This window comes from Heterodontus francisci, chromosome 22 (assembly GCF_036365525.1).
Source record: "Heterodontus francisci isolate sHetFra1 chromosome 22, sHetFra1.hap1, whole genome shotgun sequence".
Taxonomy (NCBI): Eukaryota; Metazoa; Chordata; class Chondrichthyes; order Heterodontiformes; family Heterodontidae; genus Heterodontus; species Heterodontus francisci.
In genome coordinates this window covers 37,238,455-37,253,818 of record NC_090392.1, presented here as the reverse complement: position 1 = coordinate 37,253,818, position 15,364 = coordinate 37,238,455, and positions in this window count along the sequence as shown.

Sequence of the window (15,364 nt, the reverse complement as noted above, 5' to 3'; positions counted from 1 at the left end):
TGGACATAGCAGTGGAAGCCTTTCCCATGCGCTTGTTGATTTCTGCATCGAGAGACAGGTTACTGGTGATAGTTGAGCCTAGATAGGTGAACTCTTGAACAACTTCCAGAGCGTTGTCGCTGATATTGATGGATGGAGAATTTCTGACGTTCTGTCCCGTGATGTTCGTTTTCTTGAGGCTGATGGTGAGGCCAAATTCATTGCAGGCAGCTGCAATCCTGTCGATGAGTCTCTGCAGACACTCTTCAGTGTGAGATGTTAAAGCAGCATCGTCAGCAAAGAGGAGTTCCCTGATGAGGACTTTTCGTACTTTGGTCTTTGCTCTTAGATGGGCAAGGTTAAACAACCTGCCACCTGATCTTGTGTGGAGGAAAATTCCTTCTTCTGAAGACTTGAACGCATGTGAGAGCAGCAGAGAGAAGAAGATCCCAAACAGTGTAGGTGCGAGAACACAGCCCTGTTTCACGCCACTCAGGATAGGAAAGGGGTCTGATGAGGTGCCACTATGCTGAATTGTGCCTTTCATATTGTCATGGAATGAGGTGATGATACTTAGTAGCTTTAGTGGACATCTGATCTTTTCGAGTAGTCTGAAGAGACCACATCTGCTGACGAGGTCAAAGGCTTTGGTGAGATCAATGAAAGCAACGTAGAGGGGCATCTGTTGTTCGCGGCATTTCTCTTGTAGCTGGCGAAGGGAGAACAGCATGTCAATGGTGGATCTCTCTGCTCAAAAGCCACACTGTACCTCAGGGTAGACACACTCAGCCAGCTTCTGGAACCTGTTTAAAGCGGCTCGAGCGACCTTCCTCACTATGCTGAGCAGGGAGATTCCACGGTAGTTGTTGCAGTCACCGCGGTCACCCTTGTTCTTATAGAGGGTGATGATATTGGCATCACGCATGTCCTGTGGTACTGCTCCCTCATCCCAGCACAGGCAAAGCAGTTTGTACAGTGCTGAAAGTATAGCAGGCTTGGCACTCTTGATTATTTCAGGGGTAATGCCGTCCTTCCCAGGGGCTTTTCCGCTAGCTAGGCTGTACGTCCAGCTCATCCATGACTGGCAGAGACTGAGGGCAGTCTCAGTGACAACATTTTCCCTGGAGTACAGTTCTAGGTAGTGCTCCACCCAGTGGTCCATTTGCTTGCGTTGGTCAGTGATTGTGTCCCCTGATTTAGACTTGAGGGGGGCAATCTTCTTGATGGTTGGCCCAAAAGCTCTCTTAATGCTATCATGCATTCCTCTGATGTTTCCGGTGTCGGAGGCCAGCTGAATATGACTGCATAGGTGTTGCCAGTAGTCGTTTGCGCAGCGCCTGGCTGTTCTTTGTGCAGCGCTTCTGGCTGCTTTAAGTGCTACGGATGTTAACTCGCTGGGGGCTTTCTTGTAGTTCAACAGTGCAATGCACTTAGCGGCTATGACAGGTTCCAGCTCTTCAAAGTGAGATTGAAACCAGTCTGCATTCTACTTCACACATTTGCCAGAGGTGGCCATTGCTGAGTCATAGACGGCGTCTCTGATGTGGGCCCACTTGGTCTCTGCATCCCCTGTAGGAGTGTTTTGAAGGGCTTTTTCAAGTGAATTTAGAAACTTATGTAACAGCTGTGGATAAGAAATTCTGCTCGTGTTGATACACGGGCGGCCCCTCTGCTTGGAGTGATGCAGCTTCTTTGGTTTGAGTCTAACCTTGCTGCACACCAGGGAGTGGTCAGTGTCGCAGTCCGCACTGTGGAAGCTGCGTGTGATTTGAACGCTGTTTAAAGAGGCTCGCCTTGTGACAATGAGGTCCAGCTGGTGCCAACGACGCGATCTTGGGTGCCTCCAAGAAACTTGGTGACAGGGTTTAGTATGAAAGAATGAGTTGGTGATGCAGAGGTTATGATAGGTACACAACTCCAGCAGTCTCTGTCCATTCTCATTCATCCTACCAACGCCATCGCGCCCAAGGCAGGAGGGCTATGAGTCACTGTCAGCCCCAACCCTGGCATTAAAGTCCCCCAGCAGGAACAGATGTTCAGTATTGGGGATGCTACTAATGATATTATGGAGTTCCTCGTAGAACTGGTCTTTAGCTTCAGGTAAGAAGCAGAGTGTTGGAGCATAGATGATGAGTAGGTGTACTGGACCAGAGGTGGTGAGCAGTTGGATGGACAGTATGCGTTCCGAGCCATTTGAGGGTGGCTCTATCATGCTGAGCAAAGAGTTTCTGATGGCGAAGCCCACTCCATGCTGTCTTGGTTCTTCAGGATCCCTACCCTGCCAGAAGAAAGTGTAGTCTTGCTCTCTTAGAGATCCGCTCGCAGGGAGGTGTGTCTCCTGAAGTGCTGCAATGTCCACCTTGAGTCTACTGAGCTCATTGTTAATGATGGCAGTCTTCCGAGAATCGTTGATTTGTGTTGTCGTGCTGTTTGGTGCGGTGTTACAGTTCACTTGTCGGGCAATGACCCTGAGCTCCAAGCACCCATTGAAGCAGGTGGACTGTGGCGGGACAGAACCTTACTGACCGGGGGCTGCCCGGTTTGAGGCGGGCGGTAGCTGTCCAGTGAGATGTGATGACCTGTCCCACCGACAAAGGCAACCCATGGCACCCAATCTCTACGCCAATTGAGCTGGACTTATAACCTGTAACTGTTGCCTTCCGTGTTGTTTTGGTCGCTGTGAGGCGACTATGGAGTGACCTCTCCATGGCGCATGCCTGGGCTGATCTATGGAGGTTGTGAGTTGCCCAAGCATCAAAACTCCCCTGTCGGCCTTCCTGGTAGAGTCCAAAGGAGTGCAGTGCACGACGTTTGGCACTGGTATGGCTGCAGGAACTGCCGGAAACATGCCAAAGGTGACACATGACCGCCTTCGGGGTTCCGCTCTGGATTTTCTGTTAGGGTTTAATCCCTTAGCCTTGGTCTCTCCCGAGATGCCCACAAGGCAGTGGGGTTGTTAGGGCCCCTGCTCAGGGATAGGTGGATGCCGGTGGGAGGGATGCGGTGGGAAGGGGTGGAGGGAAGGGCATGCGAAGGTGAGCTGGGAAGGGGGCTGCAGGGGGGTAGGGGAGGAACTGCAGGGGAAGGGGGTGCGAGGGGAAGGTGGTGCGAAGGGGGAGCTGGGAAGGGGCTGTGAAGGGGTGGGGGGAAGGGGGTGCGAGGGGATGAGCTGGGAAGGGGGAGCGGGGGGGCGGGTGGAAGAAGGGGGTGCAGGCAATAAAACATTTCATCAGCTCCCACCATTGTCCCCTAGTGATCTGAATGCTGGTGGGGTACCTTCATTAATTGGTTAGTGGTAATGCACTTAAGAAAGGACCTCATCAGGTAAATCGGGCTCTCGGTGAACCTGTTCGCTTCCATCTGCATCGTCTTCGTCAACAAGTGGATCGCGACCGTGGCAAGCAGGCCAGCCACAGCCTGCACGTCCCCCCAGTGTACAGCATGGAAGGAGACCTTGCCTTTGTTGTACCTGATTTCATTCAGGTACTCTGATGCGGCTTGAAGCGCCTCTGCAGCGCAATGTCGGCGAATTCCTGCTGGTACTGGCGCTCGAAGCTGTCGCCCACCTCCCGGAGGACGCGGTGTGCTTTCTCGGCGGCGGAGGTTACAGACTGTATACCTCTTTTTGTCTATGGACTCTAACTCAACTAATCTACTTTCCCTGCTCTGTAACCTATTTGTATGTGTGTAAACCTCTAGTGTGTATATGTATGTGTGAGTGAAAGTTGGTGCATTGTTTAGTATTTTTATTAGTTCGATTTAGGTACAATAAAGTTAACTTCTTTCTTTGTTAAACTCAAGAAAACCTGTCCCATTGGTTCTTGTTATGATCATAGCAAGTAAGTAATCAAACACCGACTGAATTGGCCAGTACATCCACTTTAAAAAAGAATTAACCCTGTTGTAGTCAAACAAGGAGAGAGAAAAGAGGGAAGCCCTTCGACCCCTCCTCACTTGACCGTACCAGCTGTGTGTGGGAGCTTGCTGTGTGGAAATTACCGGCTGTGTTTCCCTGCATTATGCAGTGACCACACTTCAAATGTACCTGATTGGCTGTATGTTGCTCTGGGACACTCTGAGGTTGTGAAAACTGCAAGTGCTTTCATTCAAAGTAATAAATGTGGAAAAAGGAATGTGGAACAAAAAACTTGCAAATGCTGTCAAAACTACCAGTCAAAGCTTTATAAATATATTGAGAGTGGGTATAGTGAGGAGAGAATGTGGGCCAATTAAAGATACATGCTGTTAAGACTATAATGGGACAAAAGGAAACTGCAGACCTGTTAATGGAATGTTTTATAAGTTTTCAAAGAACAAAGAACAGTACAGCACAGGAACAGGCCATTCGGCCCTCCAAGCCTGCGCCGATCTTGATGCCTGCCTAAACTAAAACCTTCTGCACTTCCGGGATCTGTATCCCTCTATTCCCATCCTATTCATGTATTTGTTAAGATGCCTCTTAAACGTCTCTATGGTACCTGCTTCCACCACCACCCCCGGCAACAAATTCCAGGCACTCACCACCCTCTGTGTAAAGAACTTGCCTCGCACATCCCCTCTAAACTTTGCCCCTCTCACCTTAAACCTATGTCCCCTAGTAACTGACTCTTCCACCCTGGGAAAAAGCTTCTGACTATCCACTCTGTCCATGCTGCTTATAACTTTGTAAACCTCTATCATGTCGCCCCTCCACCTCCGTCGTTCTAGTGAAAACAATCCGAGTTTTTCCTTAATCCTGTTTGCCAATGACTTCTTATAACCCCTTTTAGCCCTGCTGACTCCTTGCTTAAGTTCCTTCCTACTGTCTTTATATTTCTCAAGAGATTTGTCTGTTCCCAGCCTTCCAGCCCTTACGAATGCTTCCTTTTTCTTTTTGACGAGGCTCACAATATCCCTCGTTATCCAAGGTTCCCGAAACTTGCCAAACTTATCCTTCTTCCTCACAGGAACATGCCGGTCCTGGATTCTAATCAACTGACGTTTGAAAGACTCCCTCATGTCAGATGTTGATTTACCCTCAAACAGCTGCCCCCAATCTAAATTCTTCAGTTCCTGCCTAATATTGTTATAATTAGCCTTCCCCCAATTTAGCACCTTCACCCGAGGACTACTCTTATCCTTATCCACAATTGCCTTAAAACTTATGGAATTATGGTCACTGTTCCCGAAATGCTCCCCTACTGAAACTTCGACCATCTGGCCGGGCTCATTCCCCAATACCAGGTCCAGTATGGCCCCACCCCTAATTGGACTATCTACGTATTGTTTCAAGAAGCCCTCCTGGATGCTCCTTACAAATTCTGCCCCATCCAAGCCCCTAGCACTAAGTGAGTCCCAGTCAATATTGGGGAAGTTAAAATCACCCACCACTACAACCCTGTTACCTTTAGATCTTTCCAAAATGTGTTTACATATCTGCTCCTCTAACTCCCGCTGGCTGTTTGGAGGCCTGTAGTAAACCCCCAACATCGTGACTGCACCCTTCCTATTCCTGAGCTCCACCCATATTGCCTCGCTGCATGACCCCTCCGAGGTGTCCTCCCGCAGTACAGCTGTGATATTCTCCTTAACCAGTAACGCAACTCCCCCACCCCTTTTACATCCCCCTCTATCCCGCCTGAAGCTTCTAAATCCTGGAACATTTAGCTGCCAATCCTGTCCTTCCCTCAACCAAGTCTCTGTAATAGCAACAAAATCATAGTTCCAAGTATTAATTCAAGCTTTTCATAGTAGAAGATGATTAAAATGTCAGCAATATTGGGAAACATAAAAAAATAAATTCAGAGGTGGAACCTATTGAATTTAGTACAAGTAGTAAAATGATAATGGAGCAAATAATGGAACTCCGGTTAGACAAACCTCCAGGTGCTGATGGTTTCCACTGCAGGTAATTGAAAGAAATAGATGAGGAAATTGCAGGCGTGTTGGATATAATTTACAAAATTCTCTAGATTCTGAAATTGTATGGTTGGATTGTGCAATCGGAAATATCACTCCATTATTTATTAGTTAGAGAGGCAGGAAACTACAAACCTGTAGCTGAAATTTGATTCCAGTAGCTTCTCTGCCAGTGTCATCAGAAACATAGTGACCGAGGACTTGGACAAGTGTGAACTGATCAGAGAGTCAGCATTCATTTGTGAAGGATGAGTCACGTCTGACTAATCTAGTTGAATTTTTTGAGGTAATCACTAATGAGGTAAATAAGGAGGTGTTTACGAGTGCTATCGATATGCACTTCCAGAAGGCATTTGATAAGGTTCCATACAAGAGTTTGTCGGCAAAAGTAAAAGTTTTCCACTGTGGAAGGAAAAATAGAAAAGCAGAATATGAAATTGAGGGAGTAGGAAATGTTGGTGTTCAGAGGAACCTGGGTGTTCTTGTTCACAAATCAGCAAGTTAACATGTCGGTACAAAAAGCAAATAGTGCTTTTAATCACCAATCCCTTTGTAATGGAATGAAGAAATCTTACGATAACTGTACATAGGCTCTTAGTGAGACCACACCTGGATTCTGTTTATATTTGGTCATCTTACCTAAAGGAAGGATGCATTTAGCTTGGAGGGAGTACGACAAAGGTTCGCTAGGCTGATTGCTAAGATCAGGAGAGAGAGAGTAAACTAGGCCTATATTACCCCACGAATTTTTTAATTCTTGCATAAGATGTGGGCATTGATGGAAAGGCCAGCACTTGTTGCCCATTCCTAATTGCCCTCGAGAAGGTGATGGTGAGCTACCTTCTTGAACCACTGTGCTGTTAGGAAGGGAGTTCCAAGATTTTCACCCAGTGACAATAAGGGAAATATGATATAGCTTTAAATCAGGATGGTGTGTGACTTGGAGGGGAACTTGCAAGTGGCGGTGTTCCCATGTGTCTGCTGCCCTTTTCCTTCCTGGTGATAGCAGGCACAGGTTTGGAAGGTGCTGTTGAAGGAGGCTCTGTGAGTTGCTGCAGTGCATCTTGTAGATGGTACACATGCTGCCACTGTGTGCAAGTGGTAGATGGCCAATCGAGCAGGCTGCTTTGTCTTGGATGGTATTGAGCTTCTTGCATTGTCGGAGCTACACTCATCCAGGCAAGTGGAAAGTATTCCATCACACTCCTGACTTGTGCCTTGTAGATGGTGGACAGGTTTTGGACAGTCAGGAGGTGAGTTACTCGCCGCAGAATTCCCAGCCTCTGACTAGCTCTTGGAGCCACGGTAATTATATGGCTGGTCCAGTTAAATTCCTCATTGATGGTTGATGGTGTGGCTAACAAAAGAAGTTAAAGATTGCATTAGATTAAAGGACGTGACTTATAAGGTCACAAGAAAAAGTGGTAAGCCCGAGGATCGGGAGCAATTTATAATCCAGCAAAAGAGGACCACGAAACTGATAAAGAAAGGGAAAGGAGAATAAGAATGCAAGCTAGTGCGAAACATAATGGTGACTGTTAAAGCTTCTTTGGGTATGTGAAAAGGAAAAGATTTGCAATGACAAATGTGGGTCCATTACAGGCAGAGACAGGAGAATTTGGTGGTAGGGAATGGGGAAATGGCAGAGAGACTAAACAATTACTCTGTGTCTCACGGAGGGAGATACAGAAAATCTCCCAGAAATATTAGGGAACCAAGAGACTTATAAAAATGAGGAACTGAAAGAAATTAGTATCAATAAAGAGGTAGTGCTCGAAAAATTAATTGGATTGAAAGTTGATAAATCCCCTGGACCAGATGAGTTACATCCCAGAGTATTGAGGAGGTGGCTCTACAGATAGTGCATGTATTGGTGGATGTCTTTCAAAATTCTGTAGATTCTGGAAGGGTTCCTGCAGACTGGAAAGTAGCAAATGTAATCCCACTATTTAAGAAGGGAGCGAGACAGAAAACGGAGAACCCCAAACCTGTTAGTTTGACGTCTGTGGTGGGGAAAATGTTAGAATGTATTATAAAGGATGTGATAACAGCACATTTGGAAAAAAATGATATGATTGGGCAGAGTCTACATGGATTTATGAAAGGGAAATCATGTTAGACAAACCTGTTGGAGTTTTTTGAGGATGTTATTTATAGCATAGATAAAGGAGAACCAGTGAATGTGGTGTATTCAGATTTTCAGAAGGCTTTTGATGAGGTTCCACACAGGAAGAACATGGCAGATGGAATATAATGTGAATAAGTGTGAAGTTTATTTTATTTATTTATTTAGAGATACAGCACTGAAACAGGCCCTTCAGCCCACCAAGTCTGTGCTGACCAACAACCACCCATTTATACTAATCCTACATTCCCTACTACCTACCGACACTTAGGGGCAATTTACAATTGCCAATTTACCTATCAACCTGCAAGTCTTTGGCTGTGGGAGGAAACCGGAGCACCTGGCAGAAACCCACACGGTCTCAGGGAGAACTTGCAAACTCCGCACAGGCAGTACCCAGAACGGAAGCCAGGTCACTGGAGCTGTGAGGCTGCGGTGCTAACCACTACGCCACTGTGCCACACTTTTTCCACTTTGGTGGAAAAAAAAGCAGAAAGACTGAGTATTTCTTAAATAGTGAGAGGTTGGGGAGTGTTGATGTCCAAAGCAACTTGGATGTCCCTGTTCATGAGTCACTAAAAGCTAGTATGCTGGGTGCAGCAAGCAATTAGGAAGGCAAATGGCATGTTGGCCTTCATTGCAAGGGGATTTGATGACAGCAGTTTTGATACCTTGCTGCAATTGTAGAGAGCCTTGGTGAGACCACACCTCGAGTATTGAGTACAGTTTTGGTCTCCTAATCTAAGAAAGGATATACTTGCCATAGAGGTAGTGCAACAGAGGTTCACCAGACTAATCCCTGGGGTGGTGTGATTGTCTTATGAGGAGAAATTGAGAAAACTGGGCCTGTATTCTCTAGAGTTTAGAAGAATGGGAGGTGATCTCATTGAAACTTACAAAATTCGTACAGGGTGTGCATGACAGGGCAGATGTGGATAGGATGTTTCTCCTGTCTAGAACCAGGGGACAGTTGCAGAAAAAGGGGCATGCCATGTAAAACTGAGATGAGGAGGAATTTCTTGACTCAGAGGGTGGTGAATCTTTGGAATTCTCTACCCCAGAGGGCTGTGGAAGCTCAGTCATTAAGCATGTTCAAGACAGGAATCACTTGATTTCTGGATACTAATGATATCAAGAGATATGGGGATAGTGGGGAAAAATGGTGTAGAGGTAGATGATCAGCCATGAATGGCTGAGCAGGCTCGATGGGCCGAATGGCCGACGCCTGCTCCTATTTCCTATGTTCCTTGGTGATGGTAGGGGATTCAGTGATGGTAATGTCATTGAACATCAAGCAGAGATGGTTAGATTCTCTCATGTTGGAGATGGTCATTGCCTGACATTTGTGTGGCACTAATGTTACTTGCCACTTGTCAGTCCAAGCCTGAATGTTGTCTAGGTCTTGCTGCATGCGGGCAGGGACTGCTTCCATATCTGAGGAGTCTCAAATGGTACTGAACACTTCGCAATCATCAGCGAGCATCCCCACTTCTGACTTTGTAATGAAGGAAAGGTCATTGATGGAGTATCTGAAGATGGTTGGGCCTAGGACACTACCCTGAGGAACTCCTGCAGTGATGTCCTGGGACTGAGATGATTGACCTCCAACAATCACAGCCATCCTCCTTTGTGCTAGGTTTGACTACAACCAATGCAAAGTTTTCCTCCTGATTCCCAAGGGTCAGTGCTAGAACCACTGCTTTTTTGGCGATTCATACCTGATTTGGAATACACAGTAGAATGTAAACATTTGCCGATGATGCCAAAATTGGAGGAGTGGCAAACAGTGAGAGTGATATGAACTGCCTGCAACAGGACATAGATCGGCTAGCAGAATGGGCAAGACAGGTGGCAGATGGAATTTAATACTGACAAATGCGCATTTTGGCAGAAGGGGTATGGTGAGGCAATTTATACTGAATGGTACAGTTACAAAGAATGTGCAGGAACAGAGGGAACTGGGGTGCATATGCACTGATCTTTGAAGGTAGCAGGACATATTGAGAGAGAGTTACCAAAGCACATGGGACCTTGAGCTTCATAAAGAGAGGTATTGAGTAGAAAAGCAGGAAATTATGCTGAACCTGCATAAAGCTCTGGTTAGGCCCGAACTAGAGTATTGCATCCAGTTCTGGTCAACACAGTTTAGGAAGGATGTGAGGGTCCTTGAGAGGGTGCAGATGAGATTTATCAGAATGGTTGTCGGGATGGAGGATTTTAGCTGCAAGGTTAGGTTGGAGAAGCTGGGGTAGTTCTCCCAAGAGCAAAGGAGATTGAGGAGAGATTTGATAGAGCTGTAAAAGATTATGGCCAGTTTAAATAAGTTAGACAAGGAAAAACTGTTCCCATTAACTAATTGTACAAGGACTAGGGGACATAGATTGAAGGTTTTGGGTAATAGATGCAGGGGGAATATGAGGATGGCACAGTGGCGCAGTGGTTAGCATCACAGCTCCAGGGACCCGGGTTCGATTCCGGGTACTGCCTGTGTGGAGTTTGCAAGTTCTCCCTGTGTCTGCATGGGTTTTCTCTGGGTGCTCCGGTTTCCTCCCACAAGCTAAAAGACTTGCAGGTTGATAGGTAAATTGGCCATTATAAATTGTCACTAGTATAGGTAGGTGGTAGGGAAATATAGGGACAGGTGGGGATGTTTGGTAGGAATATGAGATTAGTGTAGGATTAGTATAAATGGGTGGTTGATGTTCAGCACAGACTCGGTGGGCCGAAGGGCCTGTTTCAGTGCTGTATCTCTAATCTAATCTAAAAAAGAACGTTTTATGCAGGGAGTGGGAATGACCTGGAACTCATTGCCCACGAGGCTGGTGGAAGTGGAAACAGTCAATGTTTTCAATAGGAAATTGAATGGGCACTTGAGGGAAATAAACTTGCAGGGCGATGGGAATCAAGAGGGCTATGGAATGATTGGATTGCTCCTTGGAGAGCCAGCATGAACTCGATGGGCCAAATGGCCTTCTTCTATGCTGTAAATAATTCTATGACTTCAATTTTGCTAGGGGTCCTTGATGCCACGCTCAGTCAAATGGTGTCTTGATGTCAGGAGTAGTCACTCTCGCCTCGCCTCTTGAATTCAGCTCTTTTGTCCATGTTTGGACCAAGGCTGTAATGAGGTCTGGAGTCAAGTGGCCCTGGCGGAACTCGAACTGTGCATCAAAACGCAGGTATTTGCTGAGTCAGTGCTACATGATAGCACTGACAATGACACTTCCATCTCTTTGCTGAGGATTGAGAGTAGACCGATGGGGCAGTAATTGGCGGGATTGGATTTGGTCGGTTTTTTTTGTAGACAGGACATACCTGGACAATATTCCACATTGTTGGGAAGATGCCAGTGTTATAGCTGTACTGGAACAACTTAGCTTATGGCACAATTAGTTCTGGAGTACAAGTCTTCAGTACTACAGCTGGAATAGCCTTTGCTGCATCAGCCATTTATTGATATCATGACTGGATGTGCCGGTCTGCAGAGTTTTGATATGATCCATTGGTTGTGGGATTGCTTTGTTCCGGCGGCACAGTGGTTAGCACCGCAGCCTCACAGCTCCAGCGACCCGGGTTCAATTCTGGGTACTGCCTGTGTGGAGTTTGCAAGTTCTCCCTGTGTCTGCGTGGGTTTTCTCCGGGTGCTCCAGTTTCCTCCCACAAACCAAAAGACTTACAGGTTGGTAGGTAAATTGGCCATTATAAATTGCCCCTAGTATAGGTAGGTGGTAGGGAAATATAGGGACAGGTGGGGATGTGGTAGGAATATGGGATTAGTGTAGGATTAGTATATATGGGTGGTTGATGGTCGGCACAGACTCGGTGGGCCGAAGGGCCTGTTTCAGTGCTGTATCTCTAAACTAAACTAAACTAAGTCATTTAGGACTTGATCTCTAATAATATTCTGCTTCTGCTGTTGTCCTGCGTTGTAGTTTCATCAGGTTGGCACTTCATTTTTAGGTATGCCTGGTGCTGTTCCTTGCATACTCTCCTGCACTGATCATTGAACTAGGTAGGATTGAACCCCTGGTAATGGTAGGGTGGGGGATATGCCGGGCTGTGAGGTTACAGATTTTTGGTTGAATGCACTTCTGCTGCTGCTGATGGCCCACAGCGACTCATGGATGCCCAGTTTTGTGCTGCTAGATTTGCTCTGAATCTATCCCAATTAGCACGGTGGTAGTGCCACACAACACAATGGAGGGTATCCTCAGTGTGACAACTGGAACATCATCTCCACAAGGATTGTGCAGTGGTCACTCCTGCCAATACTGCCATGATCAGATGCATCTGCGACAAGTAGATTGGTGAGGATGAGGTCAAGTGAGTTTTCCCTCTTGTTGGTTATCTCAATACCTGCTGCAGGCCCAGTCTGGCAGATATGTCCTTCAGATATGTCTTCATTGGGACGGCACAGTGGCGCAGTGGTTAGCACCGCAGCCTCACAGCTCCAGCGACCCGGGTTCAATTCTGGGTACTGCCTGTGTGGAGTTTGCAAGTTTTCCCTGTGTCTGCGTGGGCTTTCTCCGGGTGCTCGGGTTTCCTCCCACATGCCAAAGACTTGCAGGTTGATAGGTAAATTGGCCATTATAAATTGCCCCTAGTATAGGTAGGTGGTAGGGGAATATAGGGACAGGTGGGGATGTGGTTGGAATATGGAATTAGTGTAGGATTAGTATAAATGGGTGGTTGATGGTCGGCACAGACTCGGTGGGCTGAAGGGCCTGTTTCAGTGCTGTATCTCTAAACTAAACTCTGCCAGCTTAGTCAGTAGTGGTGCTACCAAGCCACTGGTGGTGGCAGACATTGAAGTCCCCCACCTGGAGTACATTCTGTGCCTTTGCTACCCTCAGTGCTTCTTCCAAGTGGTGTTCAACATGGAGGAGTACGATTCATCAGCTGAAGGAGGGCCGTAGGTAGTAATCAGCGGGAGGTTTCCTTGCCCACCTTTGACCTGATGCCATGAGAATTCATGGAGTCTGGACTGCATGTTAAGGACTCCCAGGGCCACTCCCTCCCAACTGTATACCACTGTGCTGCCACCTCTGATAGGTCTGTCCTGCTGGTGGGATAGAACATATCCAGGGATAGTGATGGAGGAGTTCGGGACATTGGCTATAAGGACTTTTTTCTTTTTTTTTATTCTTTCATGGGATGTGGGCATCGCTGACAAGGCCAGCATTTGTTGCCCATCCCTATTTTTCCTTGACAACTGAGTGGCTTGCCAGTCCATTTCGGAGGGCATTTAAGAGTCGCCCACATTGCTGTGGGTCTGGAGTCACATGTAGCCTGACCAGGTAAGGATGGCAGAATCCTTCCCTAAAGAAAATTAAAAGAAAAGCTAAAAGAAAAAAAAACTCAGAATATCCCAAAATGCTTTACAGCCAACATTACTATTGTAGGAAAGGCAGCAGCTAATGGGAGTTTGCTATATAGTAATAACCAAGTAATCTGTTTCAGTGATGTTGATTGAGGGACAACCATTGGCCAGGACAGTGTCCTTCGAAATAGTGTTGCGAAATCCTTTGCATCCAGTTTATTGTCTCATCTGAAAGACGACACCTCTGATAGTGCAGCACTCCCTCAGTACTGTACTGAAGTGTTAACCTAAATGTTTTCTTTGTCTTTATAGTGAGGCTTGAATCAGCAAACTTCTGACTCAGAGATAAAATGCCAGCAACTGAGCCAGAGCTAATGCATTTTGGCAAAATAATAGCTGTGAAAGTGGCCTCAGACTTTCCCCTTTTTATAGTTTTGTCCCCAGCACTAAACTGTAGCACACAGTTATACCATCTGTGGACACGAATTGACATTCAAATAGTCCAATGACATTTATACCGTCTTGAGGTACAGTGTGGAATAAATGCTTTTATTGGTGCGTTCTCTCTCAGGAGTTCAGTAGCACTGATGCTAACAAGGCTAAAATTCTGTCTTTGACTTTTAAAGTAGTAGATCATGAAAATGCATCAGTGACACAGTGAATGACAGGTTTTCCAAAGGCATTAAAGTGTTACAGCTAACTAGACTAGACTATTTTTTTTGCAGTATTTATGATCTCTACGATCCCCAGAGGCTCAAAAGTGGTTTCAGACCCATGTGCTGTCATTCCCTGGTCACCATGCTGGACTATTCGTTAAACAAGGCAGCACTTGAGACTGAGACCCTCAACAAAATGAAAAGTTCCAGCTTAGAGTATTGCAATTATTTGTTAACATGTGTGTGACTTGAGATAATTACACTCCCTTTTTCCACACCACATTTGTTGAAATTCTCAACAGTTGCAGAGAAGGTGCTCGAGTGTTTTGTGGGGAAATTAAAATGTGTTACATCTTGGCATAGCCAAAATTCAATATCATTAGTTGTAACTCGAGGTGACCAGCAATGGGCAATAAAGGTGGCATCGCCAAAGTTGCCCACATCCGAAAAACTAATTTTAAAAAATGGGGATTGATTTGTAGAAATTGTCAGTGGTTTGGGGGGTGGGTGCTGTGATTTTATAGGACACTGGGTGATGTTTGTAGACTGGATGATTTTGGTTCATAAAAATGATCAAACTGCTTAACATATATATACTTTTTTATTTATTTATTTAGAGATACAGCACTGAAACAGGCCCTTCGGCCCACCGAGTCTGTGCCGACCATCAACCACCCATTTATACTAATCCTACACTAATTCCATATTCCTACCACATCCCCACCTGTCCCTCCTTTTCCCTACCACCTACCAAAACTAGGGGCAATTTATAATGGCCAATTTACCTATCAACCTGCAAGTCTTTGGCATGTGGGAGGAAACCGGAGCACTCGGCTAAAATCCACGCAGACACAGGGAGAACTTGCAAACTCCACACAGGCAGTACCCAGAATTGAACCCGGGTCGCTGGAGCTGGGAGGCTGCAGTGCTAACCACTGCGCCACTGTGCCGTAGAACATCATAAAATAAAGAACATTCCTTTAAGGAACTACGATGGGAGAAACCTAAATACTTAATTTATTCCTGGAATAATTATTAGCACAGTGTAAGATTTTGTTTAAGATTGAGTCTCCCAGTACAGCAGACACTGAGATGCTGAAGAGGTGACTGTGTTTTCATAGCATCAGGTGCGCCAGCACTTCATTGAGATGTATGAATTGTGTGCAATGTGTCATGCTCATGGCAGTATATTTACACTGAATGGCAGGTTATTGGGCTTCATCAGTTGAAAGGAGGGAAGATTGTTCAGTATAAAGTACACTAAACTAAATGCACGACATAAAAAGAGCATTGAGGGGGGAGAAAACACTTACCTAAAGATGCTGATTTACATTATTACAGTAATTGTACAGCATAAAGAATCTAGCCATTGAGTCAGTGGCAGAT